Below are 9,801 nucleotides of genomic sequence, written 5' to 3'. Positions count from 1 at the left end.
TAGAGACGGGGTCTTGCTGTGTCATCCAGGATGGCGTGCAGTGGCGCAATCATAGCTCACTGCAGCCTCAATCTCCTAAGCTCAGGCAATCCTCCCACCTCAGCCTCTCATCATTCTCTATTTCTATTGGACAATGCTGATTTAGAACTTTTTGGCTTGATCATTTTGTGTTGGAGCAAAAGCAAAATTACTTTTTGAGAAGATTCTTGGGCTGTTTCCAAGTGCTCCTTTGGCTTACTTTCAAGGTGGAGTTGGGAAGTGACTTTCTATTTAGTCACTTGACCTCTTGAACTCCTTACCTTTCATAAGATAATATCAGTCTTATCTCTACTCTGTTGAGAGTTAAAAGTATATGATTCAGCATTTAACAGGCCATATAGAAAGTTAGAGTCTACATATTGTCAGTGAACATGACCTCAGACTCACAGTTGTTTGTTCAGTATTTATCAATGTGAACAAAACAAAATCACAGTTTAATGTTCATTTAAAGAAGTCATGGCCAGGCACAGCGGCTCATGCCTGTAATCCCAGCACTTTGGGAGGCCTAGGTGGGTAGATCACTTGAGGTCAGGAGTTCAAGACCAGCCTGGCCAACATGGTGAAATGCAAAAATTGCAAAAAAAAAAATTCCAACTACTCGGGAGGCTGAGGCAGAAGAATCGCTTGAATCTGGGAGGCAGAGGTTGCAGTGAGCTGAGATCACACCACTGCACTCCAGCCTGGGCACACCGTGAGACTCCATCTCAAAAAAAAAACCCAAAAACAAAGTCATGATAACTGCTGAAATTACAGAGACAAAGATAAGCATTTCACACCTTTGGCAGTCCTAGTTCAGAAATAATGGTAGATATTTGCATAAAACCATACTGTAGAGATTTTGTGGTAGAAGCATTTCCTCCTGGGCACACGTACTTTTTAGCCTTTCTTGCAGTTAGACTATAGCCACATGATTGGGTTCTATCTAGCGGGAGTTGGCAGAGGGAATGTACTTTCAGACCTGACCATAAAATTCCATGCATGATTGTCTACACATCCTGTTTTGCTTCTGTGATGACCTCAGAGGCCACATGCTGAAGATAGCAAAGTCACAAAATGAAAGGACTCCAGATCCCTGAGTTACCAGAGGAAAGAAAGTCAACATGGAAAGTTGCGTGACTGACTTTGTGAGTGAGAAGTAAGCCACTGCTGTTTTAAGTCACAGAGATTTCATTGTTTGTTATCACAGCATATCTTCGCTTACCCTAAGTAATATATTTCTATTTAAAAATGACTTTTAGGTTGGGTGTGGTGGCTCATGCCTGTAATCCCAGCACTTTGGGAGGCCGAGGTAGGCGGATCACTTGAGGTCAGGAGTTTGAGACCAGCCTGGCCAACACAGTGAAACCCTGTCTCTACTAAAAATACAAAAATTAGCCAGGTGTGGTGGCGCATGCATGTAATCCCAGCTACTCGGGAGGCCAAGGCAGGAGAATTGCAAGAACCAAGGAGGTGGAGGTTGCAGTAAGTCGACATTGCACCACTGCACTCTGGCCTGGACGACAGAGCAAGACTCCATCTCAAAAAAAAAAAAAAAAAAAAAAAAAGACTTTTAGGGCTGGGCGCCTAAAATTAGATGCATGTAATCCCAGCACTTTGGGAGACTGAGGCAGGTGGATTGCTTAAGCCCAGGAGTTCGAGACCAGCCTGGGCAATGTGACGAAACCCTGTCTCTACTAAAAATACATAAAATTAGTGGGCTGTGGTGGTGCATGCTTGTACTCCCAGCTACTTGGGGAGCTGAGGCACGATAATTGCTTGAACCTGGGAGGTGGAGGTTGCAGTGAGCCGAGAACACGCCACTGTACTCCAGCCAGCACTGCAAAGCAAGACTCGGTCTCAAATAAATAAATAAGACTTTTAGGCTGCAAACAGAGGCTCACATCTGTAATTCCAGCACTTTGGGAGGCTGAGGTGGGTGGATCTCTTGAATCCAGGAGTTTGAGGCCAGTCTGGGTAACATGGTGAAACACTTTCTCTGTCATAAAAATATGAAAATTAGCTGGGCGTGGTGGCACATGCCTATAGTCCCAACTACACAGGAGGCTGAAGTAAGAGGATCACTTGCGCCCAGGAGGTGGAGGCTGCAATGAGCCAAGATTGCAAAACTGCACTATTGCCTGGGCAACAAAGCCAGACTCTGTCTCTAAATAAATAAATAAATAAATAAATAAACGTAAAAGTAAAAAAAAAGTAAATAAATGGTTTTTTAGGAGTTGTTTAATTCTGGAACTCATAGGTAAATTTATCTTCAATTACTTTTTTTTTTTTTTTTTTTTGGGGGGAGGTAGCTTCTCATTCTGTTGCCCAGGCATGGAATGCAGTAGCACAATCATGGCTCACCACAGCCTTGACCTCCCAGGCTCAAGTGATCCTCCCACCTCAGCCTCCAAGTAGCTGGAACTACAGCCGTGTGCCACCACACATGGCTAATTTTTTATTTTTTGTAGGGATTGGGTCTTGCTATGTTGCCCAGGCTGGTCTCAAACTCCTGGGCTCAAACGATCTGGCCTGCCTCGGCCTCCCAAAGTGCTAGGATTACAGGCCTGAGCCACTCTCCAATTACTCATAATTGTTATAATTTGCAAAGTACATATGCCCATCATCCAACAAGTAAACAGTTCTTGAAATATATCTAATGCAAAAATATGGAAAGGGCTCATATGTCCTTGGGAGCTGGTGTGATGCTTCATAAATTCATATGAGAGAGGATCAATCAATTTTGTTATAGTTCTGTGAAGTAGCAGTTTAGTACTCTACCTCAAATGGAATACTTACAAATTCCAAACAAACAAAAACAAACAAAAAGACGGCTCTTTTCCTGTTTCTATTTATAATTTCAGGGTCTTAGTGTTTTCCCAAAGAGAAAGTGCTTCTTTAACTAAATTTTGATTATCTCTAACTGCGCTCCCAGATTCTTCGGGGTAGCCACACTGTTAAATCACAGCATTTCTGGATATTTTGGAAGCTTGAACAATAAAGGCAAATCTTCTGTGTTCTTTTTGCTTTGTTTATTGTTTTCATTGTTTCACATATTTATTCTTCAACCAATAAGAATTTTAACTATAAATCAAAGCTGACTCTATTACTGCAGCTTTCCATAGCCTATGAAGTATTTACACTATGACAAATTGATGAGTCTATTCTCTAAAAATTCTTTTAGAAATACATGAATATTACTACATATTCTGTGGTGAAAAAAAAGCCACACAAATAAAACTCATTTCTATATTTTTATCACCTGACTATAGTGATATCAAATAACATTTGATCTGGAATCCTAGGTTCATACCAATGCTACCAGTGCTTCACAAAACCAAACTTATACTTTTTTGAAGGGGAAGGTGGGAATAAAGGCTGTGAAGAATGATAATCAAACAGAACTCATCTATATAGTAATGAATTACTTGCCTAAGACTTTAGAGGGATATCTTCACACTTTGTCTTGCTGAGCTGAGTCGCGGAATCATGCACTTCACAGCTGTATACTAGTGGCAATATCATGGTCTTCAGTTGTGATGTTGTTGTTGTTTTTTGAGACAGTCTTCCTCTGTCACCCAGGCTGGAATGCAGTGGTGCCATCTCGGCTCACTGAACCTTCCCCTTCCAGGTTAAAGCGATTTTCGTGCTTCAGCCTCCCAAGTAGCTGGGACTGCAGGCATTCACCACCATGCCCAGCTAATTTTTTGTATTTTTAGTAGAGATGGGGTTTCACCATCTTGGCCAGGCTAGTCTCGAACTCCTGATCTCAGGTGATCTGCCTGCTTCGGTCTCCCAAAGTGCTGGGATTACAGGACAGTTGTGCCGTTTCTAATAATGCACATGTTTAAAAACGTAAGAGGACTAATCACAAGGGCTTTTAATCCTGAAAGTACAAAATTTCTACCCCATGGCCTTTGGGAATGAGATCTTGAAAAGAAAGTATTGGAAGTTGTAATAGAATCAAACCTAGGCATAATATATAATGGTTATAACATGAATTTTGACTTCTCTGATTATTTGCAGAAAATTTTAAGCCCTAGCCAATTTCCTTTGCTCCCAGTGATACCTTCAAGCTGATTCTTCTCGTCATCAGTTTGCGTTTGCACAGAGAAATAAAAAATTCATTGTAATATAAGTTTAAGAAAAATGTTACTAGAAAAGTAATGGACAGTTATTTCTCAGGATTTCATCTTATGTTCCAAATCCAAATATAAATGAATCAATTATTTTTATTGTTAATGAGGTTAACTGAGAGTTAATATTGATGCTTTTCCAGTCGTAGAAGACTGCTAAATCCAGAGGGAAAACTTGTGTAGAAGAAAAAAATTATTAGGAATAGTAAAGTTAATATAATAGTGGAGACCCTTTGCAGTCTCCTTCAGAGATATTAAAGTGAGTATCAGTGTTGAAGTGAACAAGAACATAATTAACAAGCTTTTAAATTTATATGTGGGAAGGGAACTTGTTATTCTTTTTTTTTTTTTGAGACGCAGTCTCGCTCTGTCGCCCAGGCTGGAGTGCAATGGCGTGATCTTGGCTCACTGCAAGCTCCTCCTCCCAGGTTCACGCCATTTTCCTGCCTCAGCCTCCAGAGTAGCTGTGACTACAGGCACCCACCACCATGCTCAGCTAATTTTTTGTATTTTTAGTAGAGATGGGGTTTCACCATGTTAGCCAGGATAGTCTCAATCTCCTGACCTCATGATCTGCTCGTCTTGGCCTCCCAAAGTGCTGGGATTACAGGTGTGAGCCACTGCACCTGGCCGGGAATTTGTCATTCTTAAACCAACTACAATAATCTCAATGTTCAGATAATTCCAGAAACTCCTGACATAGTGTGGCTTGTAAAGAGGTATTTCCAATCTCTTTTTCACCGCATTGTAGGAGATGAAGAAACAAAGCATAATCCCACAGGACCCAGGAAGAAATCATAACTTGTGATATACAGTCAACTGCTCAGATTGACTGGCCAGGATGACATCACGGCATGGATCTCAACTAGCAATCTTGCCCCATGGAAGTTTTCTAAGTCAGTGAAAATTGCCTTGGATCCTGATGATTTCGTATAAAGTAAAATATTACTTGGTGGAGGAAACATATACTTAAGAAGGTTGTTTTGTGATATCTTGTTGTAATGAAAAATGTAGGCTCATACACATGAATGGTAAATAGTGTTTGAAAATATTTTGAGTCTTGAGGAAACGTGAAATAAATTCTTAGGTGATAGTAATAAAAAATGCTTGAGGCATTTGTTATGTGATTGCCTTTTATGTAGCTATTGTGAGATGAAGTTGTGGTTACTCCTGAGTGTAAAAGGATGGATGTGTTTAGTAATATAATCAGAGTGGGTTTGTGGAGTATATTTTTGTTGGTGGTCAAAGCCTTGGAAAGCATCTTCTCAAATGGTTTTTTGTTATCAGTAGTATCTTGTTAATCGGTAAGAGTTTGATGAATTAAAATATCATACACTCGAGACAAAAAACAATTAAAACTGAGAAATATTGTATGTTGTTGCAACATAAGAAAGGAGATGAGAAAGCCTATTACCTCATTTTAAAATGATGTCATGCTTATATTTGAGGTTAGTCAGAGTGTACATTTTGTTGTTGCTTTTAAGACTAGGTAGGCTTGTTTCTAGTGGGTCATCGAGTGTTATCCTGTAGACATAGGTTTAACGGAAGATATTAATAACCATGAGTGCTTGAATAAGGGCACCGCCTGCTGAATCCACTCCATCTCCCTTCTCGTCTGCTCCATGGAGCCACCTGGGGAGGTGAGGCCAGTATTCACAGTCCAGAGCCCTGCTGTACCCTCCCACCTCATTCAGCCCTTACCGGAGGCTGCAGAGACTGAGGCTTCTGTTGTTCCTCCCTTCCTCACCTTCCTCTTCTCTCTTCTCTTCCTCACGCTCTTCTGTTCCCTACCCACTGCCCCTCTCTGCCATCACTTCATGAGGAGAAGCCTAGTTGGAGGACAGTTAGGTAAAAGCAGACAGACAGTTACCTGCCAATGTATTAGGACCAGAATGAGTCATGGAAATTATTTTCATGAGAAATAACATTTTAAAAAGCAGTTATTTTGTTTTTAAAATTATTTTAGCACATTTGAGGCTTCTAATAATTTGTTTTTATTTTGCATTTTTGTGTACCCTCAATGTCAGATACATGTGATTGATCTGATTCTTCACTAATGACAAAAGGCCAACAAGATACATCTATTTAAGCTTTCTCACTTTTGAGCTGGTGGAAAGCCTCAAAGGTAACCTTTATTGGAGCATTATATTGCAAAGATGAAGAAACAAATAGATATTTATTTTGCTTTCAATGATCTTATATATTAAGGTTCTATTCTGCTAAAGGATTAATAAGCCTCAGGAAGAGAATCAGCAAAGTAAGAATTCTCTACATAATTCAGATACATTTTCAACTTAAATGTTAACTTTAAAATGACTTTGGGCCAGCCACGGTGGCTCACACCTGTAATCCCAGCACTTTGGGAGGCCAAGGCAGGTGGATCACTTGAGGTCAGGAGTTCGAGACCAGCCTGGCCAACATAGTGAAACCCTATCTCTACTGAAAATACAAAAATTAGCCAGGTGCAGCGGTGCATGCTTGTAATCCCAGCTATTTGGGAGGCTGAGGTGGGAGGAACACTTGAACCTGGGAGGTAGAGGCTGCTGATCATGCCATTGTACCCCAACCTGGGTGACAGAGTGCTCTGTTTCAAAAAAAGAAAAAAAAAAAGGAAAAAATATTAAATGAAATTAAATGAAATGACTTTCAGGCTGGGGTATGGTGGCTCATGCCTGTAATTCCATTACTTTGGGAGGCTAAGGCAGGTGGATTGCCTGAGGTCAGAAGTTCAAGACCAGCCTGGCCAACATGGTGAAACTCCATCTCTACTAAAATAAAAATTATCCGGACATGGTGGCGACCACCTGTAGTCTCAGCTACTTGGGAGGCTGAGGCAGGAGAATTGCTTGAACCCGAGAGGAGGAGGTTGCAGTGAGCTGAGACTGTGCCACTGTACTCCAGTCTGGGCAAAAGAGTGAGACTTTGCCTCAAAATAATAATAATAATAATAATAATAATAATAATAATAATAATAATAATGACTTTGAACTGTTCTGTATGGTATAGTGGTAGTGGGCATATGACTATGCATTTGTCAAAACCCATAGAACTGTATACTTATACTTACACCACAAAGAGTTAATTTTACCATATGCAAATATAGAAAAAATCAACTAGAATGGCAGGAGGACCCCAAGATGGAATGTACTTTGAAGCTACAAGAGGCTAAGTAGTTTGCCAAGACTTAGCATGAGTTCACTGGCAGAGGGGTTGTTTATTTCTATGTCCCAGGGAAGTCTGAACAAGGGGGAGAGAGGAAGAAAAAAAAAAGAGAAGAGGGAAGATAATAGTATCAGATCAAGGTTTTTTTTTGGGTTTTTTTTTTTTTTTTTTTTTTTTTTGAGAGCGTTTCACTCTGTGACTGTGGCTGGAGTGCAGCGATGTAATCAGGGCTCACTGCAACCTCTGCCTCCCAGACTCAAGCGATCCTCCCACTTCAGACTCCTGAGTAGCTGGGACTACAGGTAGGTGCCATCATGCCTGGCTGATTTTTATTTATTTTTTATGTTTTTTTTTTTTTGTAGAGACAGGGTATTGTTATGTTGCTTAGGCTGGTTTTGAACTCCGGGCTCAAGCATTCCTCCTGTCTCCCAAAGTGCTGGGATTACAGGCATTAGCCACTGCGCCAGGCTTTCAAGGTATTTTTATTTTATACATCTTTGAAAGAAATTGATAAAATAAATAATCGTAAATAACTTATCTATTCGTTTTCATGTAGAAATTTTATGCAATACACGCTTTTAAAAATATAATTATTGGCCGGGCGCTGTGGCTCACGCCTGTAATCCCAACACTTTGATAGGCCGAGGCAGGAGGATCACGAGGTCACAAGTTCGAGACCAGACTGGCCAAGATGGTGAAACCCCGCCTCTACTAAAAAAAAAAAAATACAAAAAAATTAGCTGGGCACATTGGTGGGCACCTGTAATCCCAGCTACTCGGGAGGCTGCGTGAGGCAGGAGAATCACTTGAACCTGGGAGGCGGGGGTTGCAATAAGCTGAAATCACGCCACTCTAGCCTGGGCGACACAGCAAGACTCTGTCTCAAAATATATATATATATAATTATTTGGGGGAAGTGTAAATATTAAATTACTGACTTTTTTTTTTTTCTTAAAGACACTTGGAAGCACGAGGTATCTAGTACTGTGGACACCAAAAAGGCAAGAGGGAGGAGAGGGTACATAAAAGAGAAAGGGATGGCTACAGGGAATGAAGGAGGATGATTTGGGAGAGAATAGTGTAAGAGTATCTTACGTTGCCACATCTGAGTCATTTTTTCTTTTTTGAGACCAGATTTCACTCTTGTCATCCAGGTTGGAGTATAATGGCGTGATCTCAGCTCACTGCAACCTCCGCCTCCTGAGTTTAAGCTCCTGCCTCAGCCTCCTGAGTAACTGGGATTGCAGGTGCACACCACCATGCCTGATTCATTTTTGTGTTTTTAGTAGAGACGGGGTTTTGCCATGTTGGCCAAACTGATATTGAACTCCTGAGCTCAAGTGATCCGCCCACCTTGGCCTCCCAAAGTGCTGGGATTACAGGCATGCGCCACTGCACCCAGCCCATCTGAGTTCTTTGTAGACATCTAGGGTATTGATGATTGGGAATTAGTAGGAATATTAAATATTTTTAGGCTGTTGCTCATTAACCTATTTATGTACAGGAACCTGTCCAACATTCTTGAAGTATCTGGGAATCCAAAGGCTTTTCATAGCTTTGCATGCTGGATGTTTGGACTTTCACTGCTACTGCTACTATCAATCCAGTGACAAAGATGAATATGGGAAAAGCTAGATCTGTTTGAAAAAAATTAATCAAAAGATATAATCGAATTTTTTTTTTTTTGAAATGAGAGAGAGAGCAGTTGAGCTACACAACTCCGTACAGAATTTCATTTAGTCATGAGGCATGACTTCTTGAAAAGGAATCACTTCATTTATTTATTCATGTATGTATTCATTCATTCAGTAAAAAGTTATTGAGTGATATATATTTACTAATTTTTTTGAGACAGAGTTTTGCTCTTATTGTCCAGGTTAGAGTGCAGTGGTGCAATCTCGGCTCACTGCAACCTCCGCCTTCCGGTTTGAAGCAATTCTCCTGCCTCAGCCTCCCAAGTTGCTGGGATTAAAGGTGCCACCATGTCCAGCTAATTTTTTTGAATTTTTAGTGGAGACGGGGTTTCACAATGTTGGTCAGGCTCGTCTTGAACTGCTGACCTTGTGATCCACCTGGCTTGGCCTCCCAAAGTGCTGGGATTACAGGCGTGAGCCACTACGCCTGGCCCTATTTATTAAGTAATTTAACCTAAGAACCTAAGTCACCTAAAGAATAAGTAGGAGTTACCAAAGCAAAAAAATAACGTTATATGATAAAAACACAGATTATATTACTCTCTTCCTTAAAACTTCCTATGGTTTCCCATTGTACTTAGAAAAAAACTCACACTCCACACTTCCACAGCAAAAAGACCCTGCACGATTGGGTTCGTCGTGTCTGTGCCTCTTGCTTCATCTCCTAGTACTCATCACTTGCCTTGATGTTTCTTGAATATATAGGTCAAGTTCATTTCTACCTTAAGACAGAGGCGCCCATGCTGGAGTGCAGTGAAGCAATCTCAGCTCACTGCAACCTCTGCCTCCCAGAT

This window comes from Piliocolobus tephrosceles, chromosome 6, assembly GCF_002776525.5.
Source record: "Piliocolobus tephrosceles isolate RC106 chromosome 6, ASM277652v3, whole genome shotgun sequence".
NCBI lineage: Eukaryota > Metazoa > Chordata > Mammalia > Primates > Cercopithecidae > Piliocolobus > Piliocolobus tephrosceles.
Note: the sequence above shows the minus strand (reverse complement) of the source record.